General features: G+C 41.4%; 1 long non-coding RNA gene across 17 annotated transcripts in view; it reads left to right on the top strand.

The window, feature by feature from the left end:
- The window catches only part of LOC102901364, a 278672-nt gene that overhangs the window by 29569 nt on the left and 226110 nt on the right, over positions 1 to 22993 (top strand). For 15 of the 17 annotated variants that reach the window (XR_006598376.1, XR_002157540.3, XR_006598373.1 and 12 more), the window contains one exon: positions 13320 to 13462. The exons of 1 other annotated variant lie outside the window; for it this stretch is intronic. This is a non-coding gene — a long non-coding RNA (uncharacterized LOC102901364). Of the gene's footprint in view, positions 1 to 13319; positions 13463 to 14252; positions 14316 to 22993 lie in introns of all 17 variants that reach the window. One more of the 17 variants, XR_006598371.1, reaches the window with a different exon arrangement.

Below are 22993 nucleotides of genomic sequence, written 5' to 3'. Positions count from 1 at the left end.
GATGTGTTAGAAGCTGGGGACACAGAGATAACTAAGATCCAGCCTCTGATTCAAAGAGGTCACACACACGTACAACAACCAGAATTAATTCTTCACCAAAACTTTTGCTCTTTTCTGAGTTCCGTGTCTTGGTGGATGGCAACATGCAGTCCCCACAACTAGAAACATTTCAATAGTTTCTGGCACATTTTCCCTCACAACCGCCACAAAATGGCATTCAGTCCATTTTCTAAGTCTTTCCGATTTGCGTCTCGAGATTCTCCAATTCTGTACCTTCCATGACAGTCCCGCTGCTACCAAGTAGTTTTACACTTTGTCATCTTTCTCTTGGAGTATTGTAACAGCCTCCTAACTGGTTTCTCTGCTTCCAAATTGTCCCCTCTCCTGCCTGCCCACCTGTCCTCTTTCGCCACCAGACTTGCTTCTTGAAAACAGAGATCGAATCGCATTACTCTCTTGTTTTCAAACCTTTTCTAAATACATTGCGCACCTTTGTAGGCTTCCAGACTTTCTGCAGGGGCCACACACAAAGCCTACAGAGGACAAGCAGGTGGCACAGGGAGAGAAGACCGTGCAGATGCTGCACCCTATCTGAAAGAGGCACAGCTCCTTTGCTCCGGCCCTGTGGGAATGCTGGAGGGCTGGGCCCTGTTTTGCCAAAGCTTTTACTTTTTTTGTTTTGTTTCTGTCAGAAGCTAGCAATCCTGATTTTTATTGAAGTCCCTTGGTTTTGAGATAATTGGCTCATATTTTGAACTCACTTCGCAAGACCGCTTATATTTGGGTCATTTTGTGAACTCTGCTTTTTTGCTTTGAACATCTCATCGTTATTCGTATGGCCAACTCCTGTTCATCTGTTAGGACACAGACCAAATGTCCCTAATCTGTGAATCCTTCTCTAATCCTAGTCAGAATTAATAGCTCACTGGTCTAAATTTCCATAAACTTTAACTGAACTTGAATTTAACAGTAAAAAGAAAAAAAAAGTATACCATGCTTGATTTCTACAATAGATTATTTAACACAGTGAGAGTTTACTGGGGAAAAGGTCTATGTCAATGTCAGAATTAAAGAGAAACTTGATTTTCTCCTTCTATTCAGAAGTTATAATCTAACAAACCAAAACTTCATAATAAACAATTTTTGAAAAACAAGAGTTTGAAACAGAGGAAAGAGTGAATCTGTTTTAAACACCCCTTTCTCCATCAATGGCACTGCAATGAAAGATAATATGTAAGAGGAGAAAGCAAAGAGACATAGCTGGACCTTTAAGCCAGATGGACTTCTCCATCCAGCAGAATTAGCACAGAGGGGGCAGGGTGGAAGGCACCTAGACTGGTCTCCTGGTTCCCAGTGGGGATTACAGCTCCTGCTGAGTAGAAGAGGCCAAATGCACTCAGTTCCACATGGGAAGCCACAGCCAGACTCGCTACTCTGGTGGGTAAAGGAGGAGCAAATACAGATATTTCAGACGTACAAAGACATGTAATAAACAAGAGTTTATTGTGTCAATGACTCAGCAAAAAATTAGCAAAAGCAGTAGGTTAAGGAAAAGTGAACCCAGTGGTTAGGCATATGGGCTATAAAACACAATAAGCACAGAAACTGATAAAAATACGTTGGTTGACTTGAGTATTTAATATAAAAGTCTCTCTCTCTCTCTCTCTCAAAATTAATTAATTAATTAATTAATTAATTAAATTAAAAAAATAATATTTGGGGGAACAAAAAATTCACCTTTACGTTATGCAGAATAGAGAGGAAACTACAATAAAAATTACAAAGCATTTAGAAACAAACTACAGCATTTCCTACCTATTTACTGTGTGTAGCAGAAATGTAGCTATCAACTCGCCTGTCATCACCTGGCTTTCAGGTTGGGTGAAGAATCAACCCAGGAGCTCTGTACCCAGGAGAGACTCAAAACAATTCAGAAAGAATAAAAACGTAGAAAAGGAAATAGGGGGTAAATGCTAAGCAACAAGATGGAGTTATGATACACGCATCAGTCCATCAGGGCAAAAATGCTCAATGGGAAAAGGAAATGTACTTTAAGAATAATAAAGGGTCCAAATCCACAAGTAGATGCGACCGTTTTGACCTTCATCAATAAATACCCGAATGAGAAACAAAACCTGATCCTTGGCCTGGCCGCCACCATGCCGTGTGCACACCCTGTGCCACCGTCAGAGAAAGAAATACTTTCCGAGTTAAAATGTGAAAAACCGTGAATGCTTGTGTCCCTCCAGAAACAAAGCCTCATGGCTCTTTGCTGTAAAAGTTGCTGACTCTCTGAGAGCAATGCTATCTCTGACATCTGAAGATAAGCAGCAATTCTTGCAGAGGGGATGATCATTTGAGGGAAAATGGATCCCCACCGTCAGTGGGGTTAACGAACAGACAAACTGTAACGTTGTGTTTTTTAATCTTTTAAATACGGGCTAAATCCTTTATTCAAGAAATCTCTCGAAGCCTGGGCTCCACTACAAATACTGTTTTACTGTTCAAGTTTCTCTTTACTACAACACCAAGGTATATCCAGAATAAAAAGCAGGAAATGTAACAGAAACACATTTGGACAGAAATGCACAGATGCGTTCAGAAATGGGAGGGTGATGGTAACATTAACTCTCCCTTTTGGACCCCTGACTCTCTGAGGAGTCACAAGTGAAAAAAGTGTATAACATTTGAAAACTATGATTGTATTCATACCCAAAAAACAGAACGTAATTTTCTTACTCATTAACTTTGTCACTGTCGATTACCCATGAAGAAAGATGAAATCAGTGCACTTAAACTACCTTCTGCCACTCACTCCCCATTTGGTTTGTATTACTATTGTTAAATTGATAATATTCATAACATTTTCCTGCAGAAACATTCTCTCGTACATTTGGTTATTTACTGCTATCACTAATGCCTTTATCACTGATTCCCTAGGCATCTCTTACTTGGCTACTGCACAGTTTTGTTTTGTTTTGCTTTGTTTTGTTTTGAGAGAGTTAGAGCGCAAGTAGGCAAGAGTGCAAGTAAGTGAGGGGCAGGGGGGGGTGGAGAGAATCCCAAAGCAGGGCTCCAGCTCATCTGATATGGGGCTTCCGCCATATGTGAGACCATGACCTGAGCCAAAGTCAGATGCTTAACCCACTGAGCCACACAGGCACCCCCAGTTTTCTTCTCTTAAAGACACTCTTGTGAGTTTTCTCCCCCCATCCCCGTTCACCAGTATTTGGAAGTACCTGTGTGCGGCTGTGCAGTACCATTGTTTAGGTCTGTAGGTGGACCTCTTAGGTTTGAATTCTAGTCTTTGCCACTCACGATGTGACGTTGAGCAAGTAACCGCCCACGTTTCCTCCTTAAATGAGGGACCTCCATATGTGCTCTTTATTCTATTTGTTGGCCCCACTGCAATCCACCCCAGCTCCTCTCTGGGCCCTGCCCTGCCTCATTCTCTTCCCCCAGGAGGCTGACTACTGCTCTGTCCATCATCTGGGCTGCCTGACCATTGGCTTCCAGTTACATCGGGCCAAGGCGAAGGGCATGCAGAAAATCAGGCGGCAGGGGTGGGAAAGGGCGAGTTGGGTATTTCTTCCTTGCTTCCTCCCTACTGCACCCCTTGTGAGGACAGTCCCTGGAGGTGGCCACTCCTAGCTCCAGCTCTCACTGAACTCTGACGACACCACGTTCTCCTCTTCTCCATCCTGAGAGTAGGAATGATGTTCTACTGCTCGTTTTTCGGCACATCTTGCCAGATCTTGTTGTTCCTTAATCTTGACTAAGGTTAGCCTTCAACCTTTAACCGTTAACTAACCTTTAACTTGTTCTTTTGCTTGACCATTCTAAGAAGTTTCTTTTATTTTGTAATGTGTAATTAACTAATTTACGTAGAGGGTGTGTGAGCGAGCATGTGCATGAGCTAGTGGGGGAGGCGCAGAGAGAAAGGGAGAGAGAGAGAGTCCCAAGCGACTCCATGCTGTCTGCACAGAGCCCTACATGGGGCTCTACCTCAGCAACTGTGAGATCTTGATCCGAGCCCAAAACAAGAGTCCGATGTGCAACCAACCTGAGCCACCCAGGTGCCTCCTAAGCAGTTTTTGTATTAGTCTCTTCATCTGAAGTGTGTTGCCTGCCGGGATCCTGACTCATCCGGTCCTTAGGACTCTCTTAAAGATACAACTGTGGCATCACGATTACAATTACTCTCATAGGGGTGTGAGCTGGAGAGGCAGCGAGGGCAAGGCTTTGGAAGATAACCAGGCTGTTGTACTCCCTGATATTATGACAAGGATGATGACAAATATTTCAGGGAGTGTTGCTGGACTCTGAGTGTGCCAGAGAGTATAAAAATAGACTACTTTACCTTCAAGACAAAAGTGGAGAACCAGAAAGGTTCTATGGAGGCTTCGAAAGAATTCCTTCCTAATCGCTTCTCGGCCTTCTGGCTAAGATCAAGTGTAGAAGAATTCCTTCCGGCCTATAGCTGCAGAGCCAAAATGAAGAAGGATCAGACCTAAAACTGAACTGCTTGGTTGCCGAATTACAACTCTGGTTAAGCCTGAGTCTCTTTTGCTAAGATCAGAACACTGGCTGGGAAGGAAGAGATTCTGAAGTAGGGACATTCGTGCAGACGACATTTGAATCGTCAAATCATCCAGAACCTCCCTTGTTGCGATTTCAAATAGTCCCTCCTCTCCTGTCTCAGGAAATCACCCTTTTCTTTCCCTGAGAACTTGAAATGATATTTCCTGAGGCTGTTGCCTTACCTGGGGGATGCCTTTTCTTATAGACCCAACCATAAGGCCTCCAAGCCCGGAAGGAGAGTTAAATCACCGCCCGGCACAGGGGGGAACTGTGCATTCACGTGGGGGGGTGGAAGACATGGTAAATAGGCCAAAGGAACTAGAGGTGCTTCTTACTGCTTCTAGATGGGCCAGAACCCAGGATAGTACATGATAGAATAGATCCTATTAGATCAGGATTTCCAAATTTTGACTTGAAGGCCAGTGGCCACCCCCTGTTTTTAGATGACATGCAAACTAAGAATGGTTGTTACGTTTCTAAATGGTTGGAAAAGAAAGTATTTTATGTCACATGGAAATGATATAAAACTCAAATTCCAGTGTCCATAAGTAAAGCTTTACTTCAGTGTCCATAAATAAAGGGATGCAGCCATGCCCTTTGGTCTTTGGGTGCTTTTGCACTGCAAGGTGAGTACTCATGACAGAAACTGGCTCTCACAGCTAAAAATTATTTACAGTCTGTCTCGTGACAGAAAAAAAGTTTGCTGATCCGTGTTCCCTATCCTTGAGATAATAGTTTCAAGTGTCACCATTAAATTGGAATCCTAGTTAAAAAAATTTTTTTTAATGTTTATTTTTTAGAGAGAGAGAGAGAGAGAGAGAGAGACAGAGCACTAGTGGTGGAGGGGCAGAGAGAGAGGAAGACACAGAATCTGAAGCAGGCTCTGGCCGGGCTCTGAGCTGTCAGTGCAGAGCCTGACACAGGGCTTGAATCCATGAGCCCTGAGATCATGACTTGAGCTGAAGTCGGAAGTTTGACTGAGCCACCCAGGTACCTTGGGATCCTAGCTTTATTATTTTTTTTAATTTATTTCTTTTTTTTTTCTTTTTTTTTTAATATATGAAGTTTATTGTCAAGTTGGTTTCCATACAACACCCAGTGCTCATCCCAAAAGGTGCCCTCCTCAATACCCATCACCCACCCTCCCCTCCCTCCCACCCCCCATCAACCCTCAGTTTGTTCTCAGTTTTTAAGAGTTTCTTATGCTTTGGCTCTCTTCCAGTCTAACCTCTTTTTTTTTTCTTTCCCCTCCCCCATGGGTTTCTGTTAAGTTTCTCAGGATCCACATAAGAGTGAAACCATATGGTATCTATCTTTCTCTGTATGGCTTGTTTCACTTAGCATAACACTCTCCAGTTCCATCCATGTTGCTACAAAGGGCCATATTTCATTCTTTCTCATTGCCATGTAGTACTCCATTGTGTATATAAACCACAATTTCTTTATCCATTCGTCAGTTGATGGACATTTAGGCTCTTTCCATCATTTGGCTATTGTTGAGAGTGCTGCTATAAACATTGGGGTACAAGTGCCCCTATGCATCAGTATTCCTGTATCCCTTGGGTAAATTCCTAGCAGTGCCATTGCTGGGTCATAGGGTAGGTCTATTTTTAATTTTTTGAGGAACCTCCACACTGTTTTTCAGAGTTCTGTGCCAGTTTGCATTCCCACCAACAGTGCAAGAGGGTTCCCGTTTCTCCACATCCTCGCCAGCATCTGTAGTCTCCTGATTTGTTCATTTTGGCCACTCTGACTGGCGTGAGGTGATATCTGAGTGTGGTTTGGATTTGTATTTCCCTGATGAGGAGCGACGTTGAGCATCTTTTCATGTGCCTGTTGGCCTCCGGATGTCTTCTTTAAGAAGTGTCTATTCATGTTTTCTGCCCATTTCTTCACTAGATTATTTGTTTTTTGGGTGTGGAGTTTGGTGAGCTCTTTATAGATTTTGGATACTAGCCCTTTGTCCGATATGTCATTTGCAAATCTCTTTTCCCATTCCATTGGTTGCCTTTTAGTTTCGTTGGTTGTTTCCTTTGCAGTGCAGAAGCTTTTTATCTTCATAAGGTCCCAGTAGTTCATTTTTGCTTTTAAGTCCCTTGCCTTTGGGGATGTGTCAAGTAAGAAACTGCTAAGGCTGAGGTCAGAGAGGTCTTTTCCTGCTTTCTCTCCTAGGGTTTTGATGGTTTCCTGTCTTACATTCAGGTCCTTTATCCATTTTGAGTTTATTTTTGTGAATGGTGTGAGAAAGTGGTCTAGTTTCAATCTTCTGCATGTTGCTGTCCAGTTCTCCCAGCACCATTTGTTAAAGAGACTGTCTTTTTTCCATTGGATGTTCTTTCCTGCTTTGTCAAAGATGAGTTGGCCATACGTTTGTGGGTCTAGTTCTGGGGTTTCTATTCTATTCCATTGGTCTATGTGTCTGTTTTTGTGCCAATACCATGCTGTCTTGATGATTACAGCTTTGTAGTAGAGGCTAAAGTATGGGAATGTGATGCCTCCTGCTTTGGTCTTCTTCTTCAAAATTACTTTGGCTATTCAGGGCCTTTTGTAGTTCCATATGAATTTTAGGATTGCTTGTTCTAGCTTTGAGAAGAATGCTGGTGCAATTTTGATTGGGATAGCATTGAATGTGTTGATAGCTTTGGGTAGTATTGACATTTTAAAAATATTTATTCTTCCAATCCATGAGCATGGAATGTTTTTTCCATTTCTTTATATCTTCTTCAGTGTCCTTCATAAGCTTTCTATAGTTTTCAGCATACAGATCTTTTACATCTTTGGTTAGATTTATTCCTAGGTATTTTATGCTTCTTGGTGCAATTGTGAATGGGATCAGTTTCTTTGTCTTTCTGTTGCTTCATTATTAGTGTATAAGAATGCAACTGATTTCTGTACAATGATTTGTATCCTGCAACTTTGCTAAATTCATATATCAATTGTAGCAGACTTCTGGTGGAGTCTATCGGATTTTCCATGTATAATATCATGTCATCTGCAAAAAGTGAAAGCTTAACTTCATCTTTGCCAATTTTGATGCCTTTGATTTCCTTTTGTTGTCTGATTGCTGCTGATAGAACTTCCAAAACTATGTTAAACAACAGAGGTGAGAGTGGACATCCCTGTCGTGTTCCTGATCTCAGGGAAAAAGCTCTCAGTTTTTCCCCATTGAGGATGATGTTAGCTGCGGGCTTTTCACAAATGGCTTTTATGATCTTTAAGTATGTACCTTCTATCCCGACTTTCTCGAGGGTTTTTATTAAGAAATGTTGCTGAATTTTGTCAAAGGCCTTTTGTGCATCGATTGACAGGATCATATGGTTCTTATCTTTTCTCTTATTAATGTGATGTATCACATTGATTGATTTGCGAATGTTGAACCAGCCCTGCATCCCAGGAATGAATCCCACTTGATCATGGTGAATAATTCTTTTTATATGCTGTTGAATTCGATTTGCTAGTATCTTATTGAGAATTTTTGCATCCATATTCATCAGGGATATTGGCCTGTAGTTCTCTTTTTTTACTGGGTCTCTGGCTGGTTTAGGAATCAAAGTAATACTGGCTTCATAGAATGACTCTGGAAGTTTTCCTTCCCTTTCTATTTCTTGGAATAGCTTGAGAAGGATAGGTATTATCTCTGCTTTAAATGTCTGGTAGAACCCCCCCTGGGAAGTCATCTGGTCCTGGACTCTTATTTGTTGGGAGATTTTTGATAACTGATTCAATTTCTTCGCTGGTTATGGGTCTGTTCAAGCTTTCTATTTCCTCCTGATTGAGTTTTGGAAGCATGTGGGTGTTTAGGAATTTGTCCATTTCTTCCAGGTTGTCCAGTTTGTTGGCTTATAATTTTTCATAGTATTCCCTGATAATTGCTTGTATCTCTGAGGGATTGGTTGTAATAATTCCATTTTCATTCATGATTTTATCTCTTTGGGTCATCTCCCTTTTCTTTTTGAGAAGCCTGGCTAGAGGTTTATCAATTTTGTTTATTTTTTCAAAAAACCAACTCTTGGTTTCATTGATCTGCTCTACAGTTTTTTTAGATTCTATATTGTTTATTTCTGCTCTGATCTTTATTATTTCTCTTCTTCTGCTGGGTTTGGGGTATCTTTGCTGCTCTGCTTCTATTTCCTTTAGGTGTGCTGTTAGATTTTGTATTTGGGATTTTTCTTGTTTCTTGAGATAGGCCTGGATTGCAATGTATTTTCCTCTCAGGACTGCCTTCGCTGCATCCCAAAGCGTTTGGATTGTTGTATTTTCATTTTCATTTTCATTTGCTTCCATATATTTTTTAATTTCTTCTCTAATTGCCTGGTTGACCCACTCATTCTTTAGTAGGGTGTTCTTTAACCTCCATGCGTTTGGAGGTTTTCCAGACTTTTTCCTGTGGTTGATTTCAAGCTTCATAGCATTGTGGTCTGAAAGTATGCATGGTATGATTTCAATTCTTGTATACTTATGAAGGGCTGTTTGTGACCCAGAATGTGATCTATCTTGGAGAATGTTCCATGTGCACTCAAGAAGAAAGTATATTCTGTTGCTTTGGGATGCAGAGTTCTAAATATATCTGTCAAGTCCATCTGATCCAATGTATCATTCAGGGCCCTTGTTTCTTTATTGACCGTGTGTCTAGATGATCTAGCCGTTTCTGTAAGTGGAGTGTTAAAGTCCTCTGCAATTACCACTTTCTTATCAATAACGTTGCTTATGTTTGTGAGTAATTGTTTTATATATTTGGGAGTTCCTGTATTCGGCGCATAGACATTTATAATTGTTAGTTCTTCTTGATGGATAGACCCTGTGATTATTATATAATGCCCTTCTTCATCTCTGGTTACAGCCTTTAATTTAAAGCCTAGTTTGTCTGATATAAGTATGGCTACTCCAGCTTTCTTTTGACTTCCAGTGGCGTGATAAATAGTTCTCCATCCCCTCACTCTCAATCTGAAGGTGTCCTCAGATCTAAAATGAGTCTCTTGTAGACAGCAAATAGATGGGTCTTGTTTTTTTATCCATTCTGATACCCTATGTCTTTTGGTTGGCGCATTTAGTCCATTTACATTCAGTGTTATTATAGAAAGATATGGGTTTAGAGTCATTGTGATGTCTGTAGGTTTCATGCTTGTAGCGATGTCTCTGGTACTTTGTCTCACAGGATCCCCCTTAGGATCTCTTGTAGGGCTGGTTTAGTGGTGATGAATTCCTTCAGTTTTTGTTTGTTCGGGAAGACTTTTATCTCTCCTTCTATTCTAAATGACAGACTTGCTGGATAAAGGATTCTCGGCTGCATATTTTTTCTGTTCATCATATTGAAGATCTCCTGCCATTCCTTTTTGGCCTGCCAAGTTTCAGTAGAGAGATCAGTCACAAGTCTTATAGGTCTCCCTTTGTATGTTAGAGAACGTTTATCTCTAGCTGCTTTGAGAATTTTCTCTTTATCCGTGTATTTTGCCAGTTTCACTGTGATATGTCGTGCAGAAGATCGATTCAAGTTATGTCTGAAGGGCGTTCTCTGTGCCTCTTGGATTTCAATGCCTTTTTCCTTCCCCAGATCCGGGAAGTTCTCAGCTATTATTTCTTCAAGTACACCTTCAGCACCTTTCCCTCTCTCTTCCTCCTCTGGAATACCAATTATGTGTAGATTATTTCTCTTTAGTGCATCACTTAGTTCTCTTATTTTCCCCTCATAGTCCTGGAGTTTTTTTATCTCTGTTTTTCTCAGCTTCTTCTTTTTCCAGAATTTTATCTTCTAGTTCACTTATTCTCTCCTCTGCCTCTTCAATCTGAGCCGTAGTTGTCTCCATTTTATTTTGCAGTTCATTGATAGCATTTTTAAGCTCCTCCTGGCTGTTCCTTAGTCCCTTGATCTCTGTAGCAAGAGATTCTCTGCTGTCCTTTATACTGTTTCAAGCCCAGAGATTAATTTTATGACTCTTATTCTAAATTCACTTTCTGTTATATTGTTTAAATCATTTTTGATCAGTTCATTAGCTGTTGTTATTTTCTGGACGTTTTTCTGAGGGGAATTCTTCCGTTTTGTCATTTTGGATAGTCCCTGGAGTGGTGCGGGACTGCGGGGCACTTCCCCTGTGCTGTCTTGAATAAGTTGCATTGGTGGGCGGGCCGCAGTCAGACCTGATGTCTGCCCCCAGCCCACTGCTGGCGCCACAGTCAGACTGGTGTGTGCCTTCTCCTCCCCTCTCCTAGGGGTGTGATTCACTGTGGGGTGGCGTGGCCCATCTGGGCTACTTGCACACTGCCAGACTTGTGGTGCTGGGGATCTGGCGTATTAGCTGGGGTGGATCGGCAAGGTGCACAGGGGCGGGAGGGGCAGGCTCAGCTCGCTTTTCCTTCAGAGATCCACTTCGGGAGGGGCCCTGCGGCACCGGGAGGGAGTCAGACCTGCAAAAGCACAGCGTTGGGTGTTTGCGTGGTGCAAGCAAGGTCCCTGGCAGGAACTGGTTCCCTTTGGGATTTTGGCTGGGGGATGGGCAAGGGAGATGGCTCTGGCGAGCGCCTTTGTTCCCCACCAAGCTGAGCTCTGGCGTCCGGGGCTCAACACCTCTCCCTCCCATTGTCCTCCAGCCCTCCCATTCTCGAGCAGAGCTGTTACCTTATAACCTTCCAGATGTCAAGTTCCGCTAGCTGTCGGAACATACTCCATCCAGCCCCTCCGCTTTTGCCAACCAGACTCAGGGGTTCTGCTTGGCCGGTGGGCCGCCCCTCCACCCCAGCTCCCTCCCGCCAGTCCCTGGAGCACGCACCGCCCCTCCACCCTTCCTACCCTCTCCCGTGGGCCTCTTGTCTGCGCTTGGCTCCGGAGACTCCGTTCTGCCAATCCTCTGGCGGTTTTCTGGGTTATTTAGGCAGGTGGAGGTGGAATCTAAGTGATCAGCAGGACGCGCCTTTAGTCCAGCGTCCTCCTACGCCGCCATCTTCCCAGGATCCCGGGATCCTAGCTTTAATGCGAATGATGAGGTCCTGGCTAGGCAGAGGCCAAGTGGTGGTCCTTAACCATTAGAAAACATAGGCACAATTTCTATCATAGGTAGAGTCAGAATGGCCAACTGCTTTGACTTGTTGGAATCTGTGGTAGTAGTGAGTTGATTGTGGGTTTACAGGAATGAAATGAATCTGTATTCCACTGAGATATTGACTGAGATACAGAACCTTGTGGTTGTAAACGTGATTACACACTCCACAATGAGAACTCACAGGCTATCATCAATTCTAGAGGTAAGTCAATTCAGAACTAGAGGGGTAACTGAGGAGAAGCTGGGTCCCTGGGATGTATTCTGTGGAAAATCACATAGCCACAGATGTAAACTGTAAATCTTTAAGTGTTTCCCACAGGCCATTTATAGGGTGATTGTGCATTGGGGCCCTGGGGAAAGGGTATTTTCCTGACCTTCCATATAAGATACTCTGGGTTGAGGTTGATCATTAAATACCCATTATGCCATTGTGACCCACCCACCAGTCAGTGCGGGGGCTATGGAGTTGTATAGATGGCATCATTCTTAAACAAGTTACTATTATGAAAATCTTCAAACCTGTTACAAAAAAAAAAATTCAGACACATAGAGGTATAGAGAATGGTTATAGGTGAAGTCTTCATCCTCTACTCTAACAATTATTAATATATTGTTTTATCTAACCATACTAACACATTCCCCCATGTATGGGAGAGTTCTAAAAAGAATTTCCAGACATCACATTATCTATAAACACTTTATTATGTACCTCCAACAGATAAGGAATATTTGTTTATTTATTTATTTATTTATTTATTTATTTATAATCTCTACTCTCAATGTGGTGCTCGAACTCACAACCCTGAGATCAAGAGTTGCATGCTCTTCCAATGGAGCCAGCCAGATGCCCAGGACTTTTTCTTTTTAATGTAATCACAATATCATGAACACATTGAAAGAAATAACTATAGTTTCCTTTTTAAAAATTTTTTTAAAATGTATTTTATTAAACTTTTTTTAATGTTTATTTTTTGAGAGAGATAGATAGAGCATAAGACTGGGGGGGGGGCAGAGAGAGAGGGAGACACAGAATCTGAAGCAGGCTCCAGGTTCTTAGCTGTCAGCACAGAGCCGGATGCAGGGCTCAAATTCACGGACTGTGAGATCATTCCTTAAGCCAAAGTCAGATGTTTAACCAACTGAGATGCTCAGGTGCCCCAACAATAGTTTCTTAATATTATCTACTACACAGCCCACGTTTGAATTTCCCCAATTGCATCAAAAAATGACTTTTTTGATGATTTGGTTGAATCAGTACCTAAATAAATTCCTGATATATCTCAAACGTCTTTAATCTATAACAGTTCCCTCTCCCTACTCTTAATGATGTTTGGTGAAGAAACTGGGTCATTGGTCTTGTAGACTTTCATTTATTCCAAAAGTTTCCAGTCTCCCTCGCAGTACCCTCACCAAGTCAAAATGGTAAACTAAAAGCTGTGCAACATTTCTGAAAGTAATTATGGAGATTAGGGCCATATTTCTATTTAACTTACTTATGTCATTGACCCAAAGGCTAGGTCGATCTTGGAGAATGACCATGAGTTGTCATAAACTTAAATAGTGACACCATTATAGCTGCTCTTCAGATATGCTATCTTTCTTGGAGTAAATCAGGAAAGCCTTGCACCTTGTTTGTAGCTACTGACCTATCAAAAAAATTCCTATCTCCAATAGTAAAATCCAAAGCATTTTTTATTTTTACAGAGGGCCCAGAGTAACCTCTTAATAGACCAGGTCGACTCTCCTGCTCTTTGTCGTAATGTACTAGAGGCACCTTGCTCGTCTTGATGTCCTGCAGAAAATTACACCGATCCATTGCATTGATGACATTTTGATAATCAGATCTGGTGAGTAAAAAATAGCCAATAACTTATATATCTTAATAAGACTTTTGTGTCTGTGGGTGGGAGATAAACCCCACAAAAATTCAAGGATTTACTATATTGGTTAGTTGCTAGAATTCTAATGTTCTGGTGTTTATCTGTATATTGCGTCTAAAGAGAAAGTCAAGTTATTATAGCTTGAACTGCACACCGCAATTTTGGGATTTTGGGTGGGGCTTTTTGGATTTTGGAGGCCCTATAAACCACCTTTGTGTATGTTACTCTGTTTCATTTACTGACTTGCTTAAAAGGCTGTTATTATTTTTTTTTTTCAATGAGGCTGTTGTTTTTGAGAGGAGACCTAAAGAGAGCTCTATAGAAGCTTCGCGCAGTGGTGGGAGCTGCCTTACCACTTGCACTTAATGATTCTTGTTGTGTATATGGCCTTCAGTAAAGCCTCAATAGGAGGATCATTGTGTATTGGCTTTCCCACCCTAGGATTTCAGAAGAAACTCTGACCTTTCCTTCTGTCAAGACTCTCTGTGTGATAAGCAGTTCCCGCTTTGCTATGGGGTCCTTAGAAAGACAGGATAGCTGACCATGAGACACCAAGGGACCGTGAGATTTGAGAAGCTCATTATTGTCTGGTCTTTTCAGATCTACCATATCCTAAACTGCATAGAAACGATCCATCGTTACGAAAAGTGGGTCTAGGTGTGAGCAGCTCCGAAGGGTGCTAGTAAATTTGATGAAAGGGTGGCTCAGATTCTCATGGTGCCATTTTCTCCTCACCACCTTCATCTCATACATACAGCCTCGTGGGGAGTTGCCTATGACCAATGAACAGAAGAGGAAAAATTGAAAGCCTGGTTGACATGTGAGTGTGTCTAATACACCGGCACCAGCTGGTAGCAGAGAGTTAACGTATTTGTACAGATTTGGTTAAGAGTGCCTCCCTGGTCACTGGTGAAGGGGAACTTCCTTAGGGGCAGAGCTTTCACAGTACATCTGGTGCTCTTCTGCCCTTAGAAAAGAAGGTGCTCTGAAGTATAGATGTGCATGGGGTCACAGGCCTGCTAGCAGATTAGCTGACTCCTCAGGGTCTTAGACAAACTGGCAGGTTCATGACAAGAAGGTCTTAGAAAAAGGGAATGTCCCTCCCAAGCCGGCTGTCAGTAATGAGGTGGCAGGATGTCCTGTGCTGTAGATGTCAGCCTTTTACCAGCCATAGTAGTTGCTCAAAAGACTCATTTACAGAGGTGCCTGGGTGGCTCAGTAGATTGAGTGTCTGACTTCAGCTCAGGTCATGATCTCGCGGTTCGTGAGTTCAAGCCCCACATCGGGCTGTCTGCTATCAGCACAGTGCCCGCTTCAGACGCTCTGCTCCCCTCTCTCTCTGCCCCTCCCCTGTTCCTGGTCTCTCTCTCTCCAAATAAATAACCATTAAAAAAAAAGACTCATTTACAAAGTGGGCATGGCATGAGGGACGAAGTTATGCGTAGGCTTAACAGCATAGACTCTCTCTTAACAAGGCTAATCAGACTGTTGCTATTGCTGAGTGGTCAGCCTGTCTGCAGCACAGGCCAACACTTTGCCCTCAACATGGCTTCTTCTTCAGCAGAATCAGTCCGCCACCCAGTGATAAATCAAATATGTTGATTGAGGCTATCCTTACAGGACTAACGTTCTGGTTACAGATTTGGTTCCCTTCACACGTTTCTTTTGTCAGTACTCCCATCTACTATTGAGAGATCCACAAAACAGCATGTTGTTCCTTACGACATCATCCGTCACCAAGAAACTCATTTCAGAGTGAAAGAAGTATGGCAATAAGTTCACGCCCATGAGGTTCATTGGTCTCCCACTTACTCATGATCTAAAAGCAGGTGGACTGATAGAAGAGCAGAACTGATAGACAGGTATAAAATCTGAGTTACAGGGTCAGCTTGAAGACAGTGCTTTGTGATGTTTTAGTGCTCTCCCGCAGGAAGTAATCTATACTTTATTTCAGTATTGTTTTTATTCTTCCCTTACAGTCAGGATATATAATCTGGGAACCCAGAAGTGGAGTTATGAGTGACTCTTCTCACTATTGCACCTGAGAATCTAGAATTTCTCCTTCTCATTTCTGCAACTTTGGTCTTAGTGAGTTGGGACTCCTATTGCCTAAGGGATGGGTGTTTCCATCAGGTTATACAGTTTTGTTGAAGTAAATTAGAGAGAATGCCCCGATGGCCATTTTAGGCTCTCCGAGGCACTGAAGCAGCAGGCCATGATGCCTGATCCCTATTACCAAAGGGAAACTGGGTTATTGTTTTACATGGGGGGTAGAGAGGGCCTGGTCTGAAAGGCAGTCACTGGGCCACCTCTAGCATTTATCACTACCTGGCATACTACATATTTGTTTATTGTCCCTCCTAAACTGTAAGTTCCATGAATATGGGGGCTCCACCCACCTTGTTCACTGCTGGATCCCTGGCTCCTATAGTTTAGTAGCTGCTTAATAAACACTTGCTGCGTCAATGGATGTGCACCGGTGATTCCGTCCACGGAGTTAAACTTTTAGACCCTGGAGTCTGGGTTTTTACCTAGGTTCTGTTACTTTTACCTTCTGATGTAGGTCAATTTGTGAGCTGAAACTTCCCCTACATTAGTTTTCTCACTGGTTCAGGGACTACCACTACAAGTCTGAATCTCTTCATAATCTAAAAGGCTCTGAAAGCCCTAAGTTTTTGTATGTTTGCCATACATTTATTTAGAGGCCCAACTTGACCTGATTTGAATTGATATGAGCTACCTATAGGATTTATTGTCCCAATTAGTGTGAATATTCATAGATTTAATTGGAAATTTTAACATGTTTACAGCGTGCTTCTGTGGGACCTGTGGTTTTTATGTCTTTGATGGCACATACACTTTCATCCCTTTCTAAAATCTGAAAAATAATCTGAGTTTCAAGACACATTTGGCTTCAGGGTTTTTGATTATGGAATTACATACCAAGAGTAGTACCTACCTTATTAGGCTGTTGTGTAGATTCAGTGAATTAATATATGTGAAGTGGTTAGTGCCTGTCACACAGTGAGCAATAAATGTTAACTGTCACTGATGTTTAAGACCATGGTTTTCTCTGACATTGTGCTGGTGGGATCCCTTAAACTCCTTTCACATCATAGTTGAGACTGGTTTGTATCTTCACTCTGGGTAATGTGTATTGTGCTTATTTTCTGTGTCGGAGGGACGGGAGAGGAGGACAGCTCATTTGGATTGTGGGAAGCTACTTTTTGTGAGTCTGGTTTACGCTTCTGCTTTTGTCACTCCAGTTTGATCCAAAGCCCTGCCCAGAGTCTACTAGAACTATGTGAGCTGATGTCTGAGGCCTGGAGAGATAACAAACGTGGGGTGAATTCTGGAAATGATTCCTCACCTGGAGATAAGCTTCACCTTCTTTACCTGCTTCTTCCCAACTACTGTTCATATGGCTGAACTAAGATCAGACCTGTGGGCTGGACTTACAACCTCATCATCTGCGGGGAAGGAGGGGTTCAACACCCAGGGTTCTTTGTGCCTTTTTCACCCTGGGCCTTTAGCACTTTCTATGAGCTTGTTTTACTTCTCTTCTGTTCATATTTCTTGTTTTGTTTTGTTTTGTTTTTGGTGTTCTGTTTTGCTGGATGCATATATTTTGTTGGATATAATTAGCTCTAGGTCACCGTGAATAGCCTGTCTTTTCTTTGCAGTTTTGTTTTGAGCAGGAAAAAAAAAACTCAACAAGATACAAAATAGACAATGAGCTCTGGAGATTTTTTTTTTTTTCCTGCTTCTGGGGGAACACAGGTAGATTTTTACGTTTTCTTTCTTTGGACTTTCCACAACTTTTATCTTCTTCCTACACTGGAAGTATTCTTTTTATATGTATATTTAACTTTTTCTTCTTTCTCCCTCTTCCTTTTTTCCCTTCACTATTAGTAGATATACTACTTCCTGGAATAATCTCTCTCTCCACCTCCTCCCCCTCTTCAGCTTATGCTTTTCACAGAGCAGGCATAAGGCTGTGTCTCTTCTTATGTTTGATTGCTACTGGTTTAGTTTTTTTAGGTCTTGTTTTACTTAAAATTTGTAAATTTATTTAGTTGTGGTGGGAGAGAATCTGTGATAGTGTCACTCTGCCAACTTACTCTGAAAATCTCATCAACTACATGATCTTTTATAGGATAAGGGTATGTTGTCCTCTAGGGCAGTTCGTAGGAATTAATGGGTCAGGATGACTAGACATATGGTTGTTAAATCTTTGTATGCAGAAGGGAGTCAGAAGATGCCCGCAGAGCTGAGCTCTTCTAAGTGCCACAGTGAATGATTTCCATCAATTCAGGAGCACTGATTGCATACATTCTCATTGTTTTCTCCTCTTTTCTGCTGGATACAGCAGATAAAAATCCTAATGACTGGGCTGCTCAGAGAATCATTTTACTTTTTTTATTTTTATTCTTTTACTTTTTATAATATTTTCTTTCATTTATTTGCAAAATTTTTATTTAATTTAGTTTTCAAATTTACATCCAAGTTAGTTAGCATATAGTGAAACAATGATATCAGGAGTAGGTTCCTTAATGCCCCTTACTCATTAAGCCCATCCCCCCTCCCACAACCCTTCCAGCAACCCTGTTTGTTCTCCTTATTTATGAGTCTCTTATGTTTTTGTCCCCCTCCCTGTTTTTATATTATTTTTGTTTCCCTTCCTTTATGTTCATCTGTTTTGTCTCTTAAAGTCCTCATATGAGTGAAGTCATATGATTTTTGTCTTTCTCTGACTGCCTAATTTCACTTAGCATGATACCCTTCAGTTCCATCCATGTAGTTGCAAATGGCAAGATTTCATTCTTTTTGATTGCTGAGTAATATTCCACCATATATATATTTGTGTGTGTGTGTGTGTGTGTGTGTGTGTGTGTGTGTGTGTGTATCTTCTTCTTTATCCATTCATCCGTTGATGAACATCTGGGCTCTTTCCATACTTTGGCTATTGTTGATAGTGCTGCTACAAACATTGAGGTGCATATGTCCCTTTGAAACAGCACACCTGTATCCCTTGGATAAAAACCTAGTAGTGCAATTGCTGGGGCGTAGGGTAGTTCTATTTTTAATTTTTTGAGGAACCTCCATCCTGTTTTCCAGAGTGGCTGCATCAGTTTGCAATCCCACCAGCAGTGCAAAGATATCCTTTTTCTCTGCATCCTCGCCAACATCTGTTGTTGCCTGAATTGTTAATGTTAGCCATTCTGATAGGTGTGAGGTGGTATCTCATTGTGGTTTTGATTTGTATTTCCCTGCTGATGAGTGATGTTGAGCATTTTTTCATGTGTCAGTTGGCCATCTGGATATCTTCTTTGGAAAAGTGTCTATTCATGTCTTCTGCCTATTTCTTCACTGGATTATTTGTTTTTTGGGTGTTGAGTTTGCTAAGTTCTTTATAGATTGTGGATACTAACCCTTTATCTGATATGTCGTTTGCAAATATCTTCTCCCATTCTGTCGGTTGCCTTTCAGTTTTGCTGATTATTTCCTTCGCTGTGCAGAAGGTTTTTATTTTGATGAGGTCCCAATAGTTCATTTTTGCTTTTGTTTCCCTTGCCTCCGGAGACGTGTTGAGTAAGAGTTGCTGCGGCCAAGGTCAAAGGGGTTTTTGCCTGCTTTCTCCTCGAGGATTTTGATGGCCTCCTGTCTTACATTGAGGTCTTTCATCCATTTTGAGTTTACTTTTGTGTCTGGTGTAAGAAAGTGGTCCAGGTTTATTCTTCTGCATGTCGCGGTCCAGTTTTCCCAGAACCATTTGCTGAAGAGACTTACTTTATTCCATTTGATACTCTTTCTGCTTCGTCAAAGATGAGTTGCCCATGTATTTGTGGGTTCATTTCTGGGTTCTCTATTCTGTTCCGTTGATCTGAGTGTCTGTTCTTGTGCCAGTACCATACTGTCTTGATGATTACAGCTTTGTAGTATAGTTTGAAGCCCATCAGAAAATCATTTTAATTCTTCATGTCAGTATCCATGTATAACATAGCCTGAAAGGACTGCCTACTTTAAAACATACATTCTACACATCATTCATTATACACGTTTTTGAGCACTTACTGTGAATGAGACACCTACAGATAGAGCAGAAAAATGAAAGAAACCGGAATTGCTGCCTTCATCCTGCTTCCAGCCTGTTGCAGGGAAACAGACAACAGACAACATGAGTACATTATGTCGCTTATTAGAAGATGTAAGAGCTATAGAGAAAAGCGAATCGAGGAAAACCAATAGAACTGGAAGCAGAGAGAGGGTTATGATTTTCCCTCTTTGAGGCAGGCCTCACAGGGAAGGTGACATCTGAGAAAAGATTTGAATGATATGAGGAAGCAAGTCCTGTGTATTTCTGGGGGGAAGAAGATTCCACAGAGGGAACAGCAAGATAACATCCCCCCCCCCATTTTTCCTCCTCTTTTCTGCTGGAGATAGCATATAAAAGTGTTTTAATGGGTGGGCTGCTCTGAAAATTGTTCCAGTTCTCCATTTCCTATCTATGCAATATATAGCCTAAAGGGGCTGCATACTTTAAAGCAATTATTAACACTTGTAATAAAATTTAAGTATTCCTTTCGTCTATAAGAGTCAGTATGCATACATGAGCAACTGTCAATAAATATATGTTCTGAGAAAGTTAACTGGGTGCTTGTTCTTTGAGTCAGCACATAGAGGTGACCAGTTACAAAGCCAAAGAAGGCCTGAGTGGCCATTGGTGGAGATAATGCATCCAAGAGTTACGGAAAATCTGCTGAATTCTTTCCAGGAAAAATTTCTTCCCTGTTTCTATTTGTGTCTTGTTCCCTCTTTTAATACTCAAATAGCGGTCTGGGTTTGAATTGTGATTTCCTCTCTAATCTCTGCACTGATCTCTACTTCATGAAGCAGAGCGACGTGATCTAAAAGGCAACAAACTTCTATTGCAGTGAGCTAGATGTTTTTATCAGGTAATTTCAATCTGAAAGTAAATTGTTCTCTGGAGATTATGTCCTTGTTGCTGGTAGGGATTTTTTTTTTTTTTTCGAGAAAGGATTTAACAAATAACTTCCAGCATATGCTTAGTTGTATTTGAGAAAGACATAATAAAACAGTCTTTGGGATTTAGAACAATGATCTAAAAATAGCTGAGACTGTATTCCCATTTGGAAAAAAAATCGCTATGCAATGATTTTTTTTTTCTTCTCATTCTGAGCATTGCATAAAGCAAAGCCAATTCACAACAACTAAAGTATATTCTTAAAGTGAAATCTCAAGTCATTTTCAGCTCAGGCCTCTGGAGACCTCATTATCCTGCCATTACAAACAGACCTGCGGCAAGCTGTTTATGCCTTTCTGCTAGTGAGTTAAGCAAATGTCACAGGGATCGCTATGCAGATACATCTACTAGTCGCTGGCACTTACACGGATGTGCCCAGGTATACCCTTACTGGATAAGGATGAGTAGACATACAGCACTTAAATTTTTGTGTGCAGAAGGGAGTCAGAAGATGCCCATAGAACCGAGTCCTAAGTGCCACAGGGAATGAAGTCCATCAATTCAAGCTTGCTGATTGTATACATTCCCATTTTCCCCTCCTCTTTTCTGCTGGATACAGCACATAAAAGTCCTCTAATGACTGCTCAGAAAATTATTTCAGTTCTTCACTTCTTTCGAATCTGCAGTATCCATGTATACTATCGCTTTAGGGGCTTCATGCTTTAAAGCATGCGTTGACTCTTTATGGAATTAACATGTTTTGGAAAACCTGTGTTCTCATTTAATGGCAACTTAAATCGATGCAAGTTTACATCCGTGATTCCCCAAGGCCATACTCCTGAGCAGGTATATCAGAGTAACAGATGTTTATGGGTCCTTTTGAAAATTCCCATGTTCTCACTGCTGTTCTGCTTGTGTCCTTACAAGGGAAATGGGGGTTCTCACCTCTTGTTTTCGCGGTGAGTAATAATCTCCATTGTGGAGCATTACTATTCTAGAGTGGAGAATATAGTGGCCCACAGAAATGTTGGAGACAAAGTTGAGAACTATGAGGAGCCTTCCTCTTCTGTGGCCCTACAAAATCAAGTTTACACTGCAGTCTTAGGGTAGTTTCTATACTGCATTGGTAGTCTTCATTCCTATGTCTATCTCCTCCTCCTAGGAGCATGTTGAGGGCAAGAATGGGAATTGCTTACATTGTAACACCTTGCGTGTAGCAGTTGCTCAATACATATTTATTGAATGGATGAATGACTAATTTTAAAAATACAATAGTATTTTGAGGGATCAAAGTAGTATCAGATTATCTTAGTCTTTAAGGAATTTCATATCTAATTAGCACAATAAAACAGATATATGTAAGGAAGAAAAACAAATTTTGGGTTAAGACACAGAAGTCTAAGGAGAATAAATTTCATTAAATGAGAGACCATGTTATTTAGCTGAGTGTGTTGATAGATTTCCATATGCAAATGTAGGCTTGATACTGATTTTGAGAGTAAGGACTGGAGGGAATTGTTTTACTAAACTTGATGAAAACATAGTTTCTAGAAGGTGTTCCAGAAAGGAGGGGGATGGGATTGAGGCTGTCAGAAAGTGGGTGGGCGAGTTGCCTTTTTGGACTGTTGTGATGTAGACCCTGCTTGGTCTTACTAGTTGTTTTGTAAGGACTATTAAATACAGATTGATAATTATGTACGTTTCTTGTAGAATATATATGGATATCTGTATATATAATATCCTTGTGCTGTTGTGCATACAAACACATTTCTGAATGAATAAGGTGCAAAACAGCAACTGACTAGATATTTATGTAATTGTGATATACATTTCTTGTTTTCCAAACTTTTGGTTAAGTCTATCAAATCTTATATGAATGGAGTTTATTTGCCTATCATGGGTTGGTTTTGCTTTGTGGACATCAGGCAAAGGAGCTGAGTTCCACATCTGAATTAACCAGGGGCAGAATAGGAACGTCAAGGATAGGAGAGGAAGATAATCCACACACAACTAATTGCGCAGAAGAAAGGGTTCAGAGTCAGAGATGAATATAAGCATAAGAGCCATCCCCCAGTGGTGCCCCTGGGTGGCTCAGTCAGGTAAGCGTCCTACTCTTGATTTCGACTCAGGTCATGATCTCCCAATTTGTGGGATCAAGCCCAGTGTCGGGTTCTGTGCTGATAGTGCGAAGCCTGCTTGGGATTCTTTCTCTCCTTCTCTCTCTCTGCCCCTCCCCTGCTCATGCTCTCTCTCTCTCACTCTCTCTCAAAAGTACATAAATAAACCTTTTTTTAAAGCCATCCCCAGCAATTCACCAGAATCTTGTGGTTTGTTAAGGACTGGCAGGAGAAGGGTTTGAGACACACCAAGATAGATCTTAATGGGTAGAAAGGCTCTATCTGACATCTGAGTTATAGATACATTAAAAAAAGAAACGAAAATCACTATGCGATATATTACAAATGTCAGATGAGTGACAGATAGAATGAATAGTGGAGGAGCTCAAAGTGGGG

This window comes from Felis catus, chromosome B2, assembly GCF_018350175.1.
Source record: "Felis catus isolate Fca126 chromosome B2, F.catus_Fca126_mat1.0, whole genome shotgun sequence".
Taxonomy (NCBI): Eukaryota; Metazoa; Chordata; class Mammalia; order Carnivora; family Felidae; genus Felis; species Felis catus.
The sequence above is the reverse complement of the archived record's forward strand: the minus strand, read 5'-3'. Positions and strand labels throughout refer to the sequence as shown.